The 11716-nt window shown below is 35.4% G+C and overlaps 1 long non-coding RNA gene across 6 annotated transcripts; it reads left to right on the top strand.

Annotated features, from left to right (window-relative positions):
- Positions 1 to 749: 749 nt before the first annotated feature.
- On the top strand, positions 750 to 7570 carry LOC111993798 (uncharacterized). Of its 6 annotated transcripts, XR_010628688.1 has the most exons (5): positions 750 to 960; positions 2330 to 2418; positions 3005 to 3037; positions 3567 to 3617; positions 7162 to 7570. It is a non-coding gene; the product is annotated as an uncharacterized LOC111993798 (long non-coding RNA). The 6 variants fall into 6 exon arrangements; XR_002881010.2 differs by lacking the exon at positions 3005 to 3037 and having other exon boundaries at positions 751 to 960; XR_010628687.1 differs by lacking the exon at positions 7162 to 7570 and having other exon boundaries at positions 751 to 960; positions 3567 to 3817.
- Positions 7571 to 11716: the final 4146 nt, after the last annotated feature.

The following is an 11716-nucleotide window of genomic DNA, read 5'->3' as shown; positions in this document are numbered from 1 at the left end:
TTTTTCATTTTCTAATGTGGGATTAACCCACTACTTTTTCTTTTGAGAATACTAAGTATTTTTAATACACACACACGGGGAGAGAGGAGGAGATTTTTTTAAAGAAACTTACAGTGACATATATCCAAAAAAGCCTAACTTTTGGATATACAACATAAGTTTTAAATCTTTTTTACTCACACTTATTTTTCAATGTAGGATTAACTTACTATTTTTTCTTTTGAGAATACTAAGTATATTTAACACACATACACATACGGGGAGAGAAGAGAAGGTTTTTTTAAAGAAACTTATAATGGTGTATATCCAAAAAAGCCTAACTCTTGGATACATAATACAAGCTTTAAACCTTTTTTACTCATACTCATTTTCCAATGTGGAATTAACCCATAAAAAATGTTGGAGTTGCCACTGTTCCATGGTAAAATATAGCACCATAGTCCCATGCCCATGATAGTGTACTCCTTTGCTCTTATCTCCAATGTAGCATAAAAAGTCTTTTAACTCAATTTGTTGACACATACTTAAATTTTCAAATAAGACATTTTAGAGTTTAAATTCATAGTCCCTCAATTATCAAATTATAAATAAAAAATATATATGGTGTAGTTGTTTATGGGTCCAGAATTATATTGTGTGATCAATTACATTAAGGAAATCACTATATTTACCTAAATAATTTAAAAATGACTAATTTTACAACAATTTATTAAATAGACTAAAATTTTCACAAAGCCTGAAAAAAAAAAAAAAAAATCAGTTGAAGAAAGCGGGAGGGGACTATGCTGAAATAAAATAGCAACGAAAAGAATTTGGGAGTAAAAAAAAAAGCAGTGTGCTATTGACTCGTTGGAGAGCCAGACATTCGCAGGGCAAATGGGCACTACCAAGTCCCAACGGCGATCACAACACCATCAACGGTGGACTTCAAAGCTTGTTCATGGCCTTCACCCATTACAGGTATTTATTAGAATATCACATATCTCATTCAACACGCATTTTTTTTTTTTTGGTTGGTGAATTGTTCAACACGCAGTTTTTTCAAGTTTTGCTGTGACGCTATATGAAAACGATGCAAGTCTTTGAATAATATATCCTGTCATGGAGTTTTCATGCTCAGTCAGTCATTGGTTTTGAGATTTCTTCTGTGGCTTGTACAAGTGTATAAATTAATGATTTGGTGAATTGGGTGTGAGATATGTTGTGGGGTTTAGTAGTGGGTCATGATTCTTGATTTTTAAAAATTTCAATTTGAAGCCTCCCAGCTACCACCTTGTTGTGTTCTAGGTGGTGATGTATTTGGAAGGTGACTTTAGGAAAGAAATCAAAGAATGACTTGTAGTTGCAAATTTTTGTACAATAAAAATTTGCATCGTCGTCATCAATGCCTTAAACTTTTTGAATCCAGAAGGTGTTTGAACTAAATTTCTTATATTCTTGGCATAATCATTAATATGCTGTAAACTGTATAATGTAAACCACACCACAGCTATTTGGACTTTCTTAATCTGCAAGATAGCAAAACTTGTTTTAAGAATTCATGTTCACCTTAACTTCCTTATTCAGCCTTTACAACATCAAACAAGGATTATTAAATATATTCTCAGAGAAAGAGAGATAGATTAAAATTTCCTTAAAACCACCAATTGGAGTTGGATACTGTATGATTTCCCTTATTTTATTACGTGGACTCTTCCAATGGATTGATGAAGATGGCTAACAAAATTTGGTTTTGATTTATGGACTAGAGTATTCGGTTTAGTTGTGCGTCAATTTCTATTATTTCTATTGATATAATATGCTAACTGCAAGGGACATCACCTTTTTGAGGGATATATAAATTTTCTCTCAGAATATAACCCCATCCCAGTACTAGCATTTACGTTGGTTATTGATCAATGTTGAATGATGTGCTTGGAACAATGAGAATGTATATCTGGAAAGCATAGTTCATCATTTTTGCTGGGTAGGGAATTTATCGTCATTGAATGAGGGCTTTAAGTTATATGTTTTCTGCAAATATTACAAATATCTCTTTTTGTTATTGTCATTGTCCATTTCCTTTATCTGACAATGAGACTATTGACATCCTTGTGATTTTTTTTTTTTTTTGGGGGGGGGGGGGTGGGATAAAACGTCCTTGTGATTTGATTTGATATGCAAAATAATTTCATATTTTTTTCTTGTAATGTATATATATGTGTGTTTATTTGGTATCCTTAATGTAATCAAGGGCTGATAATGCTTCTTGATGCATTATTTTTTTTATGGACATGCTTGTAAAATTTTTATTTTATGGAGCCCTCCTCTGGATTCATGTTGCTATAAGGTTCCAGATCCTGCCACAAGAAAAACGATGGAGGAATTCTAAAGAGAAATTTATGCAGTGAATATCAGACCTCAAGTTTAAACTCATAGGTGTTGTTCTTATCCTTTGACCTTTGGAAGTTTTAACCAAATTATTTATCTGTTTCTTTTGTTACACTGTACTCATAATTAAGAAAAGGTCATACCAAATGCACAAGGCTTACTCCTAATAATTTTGAAAAACAAGAACTTTTTGTGCATGTTCAATCTGGAATTTGCAACCATTATACTATTTTCCTATTCAATTGTATTTTCCTGACTTAATGCTGGCATTGGTTGATTTTTCTAGTGTTGTCCTTCTAAAAAAATTAATCTGGGTTTATCTGGTTGTCTATTTATTTTTATTATTTTTTATTGCTAAACTACACGCACCCTGTAGGTCTTGAATTCATGACCTCACTCCAACCCATCATTATTGGAGAAGGAAGTGCTAGTTGACCAAATAAGGGGAACAAATAATCTACATTTCTATAACATTTTGATGTGATTGCTATCTTATTGTAATTTGGTATACACTTTGGTTATAGTTTGAATTGATTGTGCTTCCATATCCTCTTATATAGAATAAATAGTATATTATATTTTAAATCTTCATTTGGACAAGTTGTGTTGAAGTAGTTGAATGTATAAAATGCAGCAAGTTGGTATGCTGGGAGGAGTAACCTGAAAGGTTGGGCACCCCACATGTTATTCTATTTTATGATTTTTTGTTGTTGATGGTACTTATTGTTAGACACCAGTAATGTGTTTCTATATATATATATATATATATAAAAGTGTTCTATTTAACATTGTCATTGATTAACTTATGTGTTCTTTAAGACATGAGGCTACAAGGGCAAACACAGTTTTGCTTGCTTTGTGAAAAATTTGTCTACTTAAGAGTAAGCACTTAAAAGGCTAATTTTACATATTTTATGAATATTTAAACAAAATAAATTCTTGATTATCTATGCTGAAAGAGAATACTATGTGAGATGAGTGGGTACCAATATATTTACAATTTTGAAAGAATCTTATTTAAAAAAAGAAGAAAGAAAGGTAGAAACAAAATGCTAACACCTGTTTCTTGATAAGTAATACAAAGTGCTAATGCCTTGATTCTGCCTAATCCTTCTTCCAATGTTATATTGGGACTGACTTGTGTCACCTGTGGTGTTGCTTTAACTTTCTTCTTCTTTCCTTGGATATTCCTGTAGATATATGAGGCAGCAGTTAGAGGTCTATGTCCAGTCGAAGCTTCACTAACAGTAAACTTTCCTCTTCCTGATTCAGAATATCCTTTCTCTTTGATGCCTGGATCCGTGGCTCCTTTTTTTTTTTTCTTTTTTTGGTGAGCATTTGATGTAGAGAAACCACAAAGTGTTGGTTTGGTTCAACTTATTTTTCAGCTTCTTGAAAATGGGATTGTTTGAAAAGTTATACGTAAAAAAAGTGAAGTTTTAGAAAGCTAATGTGCATTTTTTCACCATGTTACCAAACATGTATTAGTCTCTCTGCAGTCATAGCTGGTGCAAGAGTGGTTGCTTCTTAGTTCTCAAAGAAAAAAAATTTCAGTGCAGATAGTATCTGAAAAGTATATACCTGTTTGCACTAGAACAAAGAACAAATTGAAGAAAGAGAAGCTTGATAGTGAGTTATCATAGAGATTTAATGCCGAAAGGGTTGGTGGTGACTATACTATGCAGGGGAACCACAAGTGTGCTGGTATTGCTGGCAATGGCAGCTGAGGTGCCAGATAGATCTTATTTACATGCTGGAGGTTCTTTGGCTGTTCCGGAACTAAAAATGACCCCTTTCCATCTCAAGGGGCAACTCAGTTCACATGGGGATAATCAAATTAGTCATAGCTTGTGGTAAAGCCTAGTGGTCCTCTTCTAGAGGTTGGAGCAAGTGACAAGATAACTATTCAATGAAGATATGCTAGCTTTTAGTGGGGTAGGTATGGGAAGCGTCGAAGCCTCGAATTGGGTGAGGTGAAAATTGAAAGGCTTTGGTAAGTTCTTTGGCTTCCTGATAAATGGTTTCAAGGAACAAACTATGGCATTGCCTATGACCACAACGCAATGCAGTACTTGTCACACACTGAACCAAACAGCAAGGGCAGTAAGGGAGCTCAAAAATTTTGATAACCAAAATTAATTATGATGGAAAGGGAGGGGGAAAAATGAAGTGAAGAGGCAGTTCATCATTAGAATTGAATACTTTTTTTGAATGAAGTTATGAATATTATTGTGGAATGTTAGAAGGTTAAGTGACCCAATAAAAGGCGGATGGTCAAGAACATGATGAAATAATGGAAATGTAATGCAGGGTGAAACCACACTTGACAGCGTGGAACTCAATATTGTCAGGAGTCTTTGGGGGTTTGTGGTTGTTGATTGGGTGACACAAGATGCTGAGCATACAGTGGGAGGAATTCTTCTGTTGCTAGATAAACAAATGGTGGGAAGTATTGAAGTATCGGTTGACAGATTTTCAATGTCTTCCTTGCTGAAAAATGTAGAAAATAGTTTTTGTGAGTGTGCAGTGTGTGTACAGCTTAAATGAAGACAGAGAACAGATTCATCTATGGCAGGAAATTAGATATATTAGGCAAAAGTGGGGAGCATCATGGTGCTTGGTAGGGTTTCAATGTGGTCAGATTCCCTAAGGAAAGATTAGACATCAATAGATTCAATTCAGCAATTTTGGAGTTCTCAGCTTTTATTACAAAGCTAAACCTTGTTTATCAATCATTTGCGAGAGGTGCATTTACTTGGTCAAGCAATTATGATATACCATCTATGTTCTGAGTAGACTATGTTTTTGTCTTAGTGGAGTGGGAGGAGCATTTAATGGATTTTATTTAAATATTAATGCGATGCACAAATTTTGGTGGAAGTGGGAGGTATGATGAGAGATAGTTGTGCCTTTAAATTTAAAAACATGTGTTTGAAAGTGGATTGATTTTTAGCTAAGGTTTAGAATTGGTGGAATGGGTATAGTTTTCATGGACATCCTACTTACAAGTTAGTTAGGAAACTTAAAGCCCTAAAAGAAGATTTGAAGGAATAGAACAAACTGGAAATTGGGGATGTGGGCACCAACAAAAGGACAGTGTTGAATGAGATAACACATCTCAATGAGAAGAAATGATGTAATGTGTTAACATAGGGGGAAAGCAAACTACGGAGAATTTAAATTTGAGATAGGAAGGTTGGCAAAGAAGAAATTTTGTGGAGAGAAATATTGCATGGTTTGGTTATTAGAAGGTGATAACAGCTAGATTCTTCCATAGGTTGGCAAATTCATATGGGAGAATGAACCAGATTAGAAGCTTGGAGTTGGATGGGACTATTTTCGAGGATAATTCGGAAAAGGTTTTGGAGTCCAAAAATTCCTAGATTGGATTTTTCTCCAATTGGAGAGGAGGATAAGTAGATGTTAGAAAAGAAGGAAATTGAGAAGGAAGAAGCTCAACAAGTCCTTAGGGGATGAGGGGAGACAAGGCCCCTGGGTCAAATGGGTTCACAATGGGCTTTTCCAAAAATACTATTGGGTTAGAAAGAGACCGTGGGGCCTTTTCAAGGAATTCCATGAAACTTGCAAGTATGAAAAATCCATTGCATTAATTCCTAAAAAGAATAACGCTATTAATATTAGGGATTTTAGGCCTATTAGTTTGATTAGGAGCGTATAAAAATTGTTAGCAAAATGTGTTGGCTAATAGGTTGAACTTGGTGTTAGACAAGTTAGTATGAATTCTAAAAGCATGTGCCCTACAAATTTTGGATTTGGTTCTTATTGCAAAATGAATGCCTAGATGGTTGCATAAAAAGCTGAGTCCTAAGAGTGATTTGCAAATCATATATTGAAAAAGCCTATGAGCATGTTAGTTGGGACACTGTAGTTTATCTAATGGAGCAGATGGACTTTGACGATAGATGGTGATGGTCATTTATATATGTTTTTCTATGTTTGGTTTTTAGTACTAGTCAATGGCTCTTCAACATGTTTTATTAACAGCTCGAGGGGTCTTAGGCAAGGTGAAATAGAATGTTGAGGAGAATATAGGAAGGGGGTTTCATTTCTAGCTTTAAAGTTGGAAATAGAACAAACTATATCTTATGGTCTCTCAACTACTATTTGCAATTGATACCATTTTATTCTATGATACTGAAGTGCAACTCCTTTATATTAGAATTATTTTGATGTACTTTGAAGCTATTACTAGCCTGAAGGTAAAAATCTGAGAAAGAGTGAAATTGTTCCAGTAGAAGAGGATATTTGGTAGTGAGGTTCGTGGTTTATCAATAAATTACTTAGGCCTTAGGGTTCATCTTTCAAGGCTAACATGATGTGGAATCCTATATTGGAGAAGATAGAGAGTGGATTATTGACGTGGAAGCATTTATACTTGTCAAAGGGACGGGGGGGGGGGGGGGGGGGGGTGTAATTTTTTAGGGCCATTCTTATGTTTTGCATATGAGATAAAAATATAGAACACATTACTAAAATGATAAAGTTAGAAAACTTAAAATTTTGAATTTTTTCCTTTTCTGTGTATATATGGAGATTTGACCCTTGGTGCTAAACCTCACAAGAAGGGGGTGGATATCACTAAGGCCATGAGGCCACTGGCATCTTGAAATTTTGATTAATTTCAATCTTTAGCTGTCTGAAATTTTTAAGACTTCGTAAAAACTTTGTGATATAATGTTACTTGTGACTTTGTAAAATGTGAACTTAATTAGGATAAAAAAGTAACATATGCGTGTTGACAAATTACTCAAATGCTATTTCTTCATCCAGGTCATGAACCCTGTGGGCCAACTGTGTAGTCAATACCTTCAGAAATACAAATTGTTAGGTAAGATACTACAGTATTGTTAATGGATTATGAATTAATGAGTTAATGCATCAAAACTCTGAGCGGACTGTTGTCAGGTCAAGGCTCTAAGATAGCCTGTAGCAAAAGAATCACCATTTTCTTGTTTAAATTAGTTGTATTGGCTTTAGCTCATTTCATCCTTGCTCCTCTGCCCTTCAATTGTTTGGTGATTATTTGTGGATACTAAAGTAGTTACTCAACTAAAGCAATTTTTGGCTAGTAGTTAGTTTCTGTAAGAAAGTGATGGATGAGTTGGCACTTTGTAACTATTGTTTTTATGACTGTACTTTTAATTGGGCTTAAATATTATGGGTTTTTTAAGTAAATTAATAGGACACCAGTCCATAAGGAGTTTCATTATATAGTAGTAAAGATATATGTTGTTAAGGTGATTATCTTAACCAATAATAAAATATCATGGAATATAAAATCTTCTGAGTCTATGAAACCAACAGGGTTGATGGACAAGGGGAAGAACGCTTCTATAGAGTTAGTCCGTGAGATCCTACCAGTTGTGTTTCAGCTACGAACATATGATATTATCATTATTATTATTATTATTATTATTGGAATTTTTTGTTGGTGTGCTTGGCTGCTAGCGTAGTCATTTTTGTGTATTTAATAAAGCCTGGATTATTTGGATTGTATTTACAGAGCGTCTATTAAACCCAATAAGGAATAGTGATCAACACATTTTGTTAATATTAGGCCCCCGTTAGTGTACCTTATTATTAATAGTGTGGATTTTATTATTGTGTATTTTATAGGCAGCCTTAAGTGGGACGGGCTTACATTTTGGATTAACACATTAGAAAGATCCCTACCATCTACTTGCTGAAGTATTGGTTTGACCATTAAAACCCAATACATTCTAATACTCTCTCTCTCTCTCTCTCTCTCTCTCTCTCTCTCTCTCTCTCTCTCTATATATATATATATATATAGCCTTTTGTGGTGGTTTCACCTGAATATGGAATGAGAGAGTGCAAGGGAATAGGTGTAGTCACTCTCCATGCCACACACCCATGATTAAGGTTCCTCATTTTCTTTGGCTCTCATGGGGAGTTCTTTATTAGGTTTGTTAGTTTATCTTCTCATTTTGATATCATCTTTGAAAATATGCTAGTCATTCCAAGAGAATGTTATAGATCCAGTTGCTCTTTTGATATGTGCATCTTCATTTGACATAAGTTCTTACAACATTATGCCTTGGACACTTATTCTTAATCATACACTACAATATCAAACACAGTTCTATTAAGCATCTGCTCCATAAATTTGATCGTATTGACCACTAGTATCTTTTAAAGGCTTTGTTACCTTACTCTGACTTCAGTAGAATAAATATGCTACATAAAAAGGGAAAATATGCAAAGATGTGTGGTTTCAGCTTACTTCTAAATTTTAAGATTATGCCGAGGGTGATAGGAACTTCTGTGAATCAATATCCTTGTTCACAGATTCTGTATTGTAAAACTTCTCCCTTATGCCAATTCCATTTTGAGNGGGTCGGGGGGGGATTGCACTTTTAAAGAGCGCACTCTCTAGTCTGCTAGCATTTTATCTTTCTTTATTCACCATTCCTACTTATGTGAGTTAGAATTTCTTTTGGAGTGGTGAGGTGTTTTCAAATATCATTTTCTGAATTGGAATACAGTGTAGGCTCATATGCACAATGGGGAACTAGGGATGCACAGGTTGAATTCTTTTAATAAATCCTTGTTAGGAAAATGGTTATGACTTTTTGGAGGGGTAGATATTTATTTGTGGAAAGTGCAGATAGGTGATTTTGTTGAAATATAGGGGGACGAATGAGGTTGATGGTCAACGAAGGGGAAGGAAGTACCTATGGATTTAGTTTATGGAGTATAAAAACGTTTGAATGAATCTCTCTCTCTCTCTCTCTCTCTCTCTCTCTCTCTCTCTCTCTATATATATATATATATATATAGCCTTTTGTGGTGGTTTCACCTGAATATGGAATGAGAGAGTGCAAGGGAATAGGTGTAGTCACTCTCCATGCCACACACCCATGATTAAGGTTCCTCATTTTCTTTGGCTCTCATGGGGAGTTCTTTATTAGGTTTGTTAGTTTATCTTCTCATTTTGATATCATCTTTGAAAATATGCTAGTCATTCCAAGAGAATGTTATAGATCCAGTTGCTCTTTTGATATGTGCATCTTCATTTGACATAAGTTCTTACAACATTATGCCTTGGACACTTATTCTTAATCATACACTACAATATCAAACACAGTTCTATTAAGCATCTGCTCCATAAATTTGATCGTATTGACCACTAGTATCTTTTAAAGGCTTTGTTACCTTACTCTGACTTCAGTAGAATAAATATGCTACATAAAAAGGGAAAATATGCAAAGATGTGTGGTTTCAGCTTACTTCTAAATTTTAAGATTATGCCGAGGGTGATAGGAACTTCTGTGAATCAATATCCTTGTTCACAGATTCTGTATTGTAAAACTTCTCCCTTATGCCAATTCCATTTTGAGTATATGCACTATCAGGCAGCCAAGTGCACCAGTAAAGTAGCCAAATGCATTGGATTGATGTATTTTAAGTATTTTTAAGATAGTTACAATGTATTGCTAACCTTGTAACTTGAACCATTTTCCTAAACCTTCAAATATTTTGTACATGGAGATGTGTTAATTAAGTTACAAAACTCTTGGTTTGGTCTATTTTAAGTCTTGCAAGTGCCCATCTACATTTTTTTTGGTAAAAAAGGGAATTTCATTAAGAACTAAAGAGCAAAAACAGGTTCAAAGCAAGGCCTGTTACAAAACAATCCACAACAATCTGCCTCCAAACAAGAAACTAAGTCCATAGGTGGACTGGAAAACAACATAAAATCAGAATCTAAATTAAGACCTAAGTTGGCTAGCCGGTTTGCACTCCTGTTAGCTTCCTTGAAGACATGTCTAATGCTCGTATGGGGAATTTGGGTAACCAAATGTTTGCAATCATCCATAATAGAAGACACAATAGTATTAGAGTTGGCTTGGAGATTAAAGGCATCAACAATAGCTTTTGCGTCTAGTTCTATAATGATTGCCTGAACATTAAGCTGTTAACACTACAGAAGCCCATCTCGGAGAGCCCATAGTTCAGCGGTAAAACTATTGGCTATGCCTATTCTTCTACCAAATCCCCCAATCCAATTCCCATTCTCATCTCTTAAGAGATCGCCACCTCTAGCCTGACCTGGGTTCCCCATGGATGCTCCATCTACATTTAATTTCATCCAGCCATTGCTCGGTTTTTCCCACTTGATTTGCTTCGTGATCCTGTGTTTGAACATCAACGGCCTGCCAACACAGTGAGTGTACTCCATTGCTTTATAGGCAATGTCAATATCTATTTTCGGATTCAACCTCTTGTTCTCAAATACTAATTGATTTCTACCTCTCCAAATCAACTATACTGAACATAAATACTTGATTCCATGGGGCTTGGCCTGTAACACGTTTGTTCTTGGAGGAACAGTTAGTAGACAGCCATTCCTGAAGGTTGGAAGAGAAAAAAATATTATCTAAATGGTGCACACCCAATTGATGCCAGATTTTCTTAATCACATGGTAGTCCCAAAGTGTATGCATTATGGGTTCAGGCCTGTTGAGGCAGTGAGGGCAGGCAGTATCTACTAACATCCCCCTCGTTTGTAAGCACTCCTTGAAATCTATGCTCTGATGCATGCATTTCCATAAGAATATTTGAATCTTGGGCTAAGTGTTTAACTTCCATATCCACCTTCCTTGGAATCCTGGGTCAAGCAAAGGATCAATGGTTAGGAGGTATGCATTCTTGAGATCAAATGAGCCTCTTGGGGAAGGCTTCCAAGCCAATTTGTCTTCGTTCCTCATAACATATGATATGGGGGTGGCTTTTAATTCCTTTCTGACTTCCTCAAGGAGTTCTACATGGAGCAGATCCCAGTTCCAACCGCCCAATTCTGCAACATCCTTAATTCTAAGATTGGAGGATTCATCAGTAAGAAGGCCTTGGATGATGTTTCTTAGAATACCCAAGTTTGACCAACTATCATGCCAAAAACTAAGGCTACTTTCATACCCAGGAATCCATTTAATTCCTTTCCTGAATATTTCTTCTCCTTTCTTCATGCTCTTCCAAGTACGAGAATAAGGGAGGTTGGCTTCATTTTTGGAATTTAACCTTTGATGTGTGCAATACTTCAATTTCAGAACTTTAGCCCATTGAGACTCACCCTCCCTATGGAATCTCTAGTTCAACTTAGGAAGTAGTGCTATGTTCCTTCTCTTGGCAGTTTGTAAGCCCAAGCCCCCTACATCCGTAGGGGTAGTGACCTTTCTCCACCCTACTTAATGCATACTTTGCTTGGTACTAGTGGAATTCCAAAGAAAATTCCTATTCACCTGATCAATGCCATCCAAAATCCTTCCTGGTAGTAAGTTGTTTTGCATCACATACGCTGGTA

This window comes from Quercus suber, unplaced genomic scaffold (genome assembly GCF_002906115.3).
Source record: "Quercus suber isolate HL8 unplaced genomic scaffold, Cork oak 2.0 scaffold_61, whole genome shotgun sequence".
NCBI classification, from domain to species: domain Eukaryota; kingdom Viridiplantae; phylum Streptophyta; class Magnoliopsida; order Fagales; family Fagaceae; genus Quercus; species Quercus suber.
The sequence above is the reverse complement of the archived record's forward strand: the minus strand, read 5'-3'. Positions and strand labels throughout refer to the sequence as shown.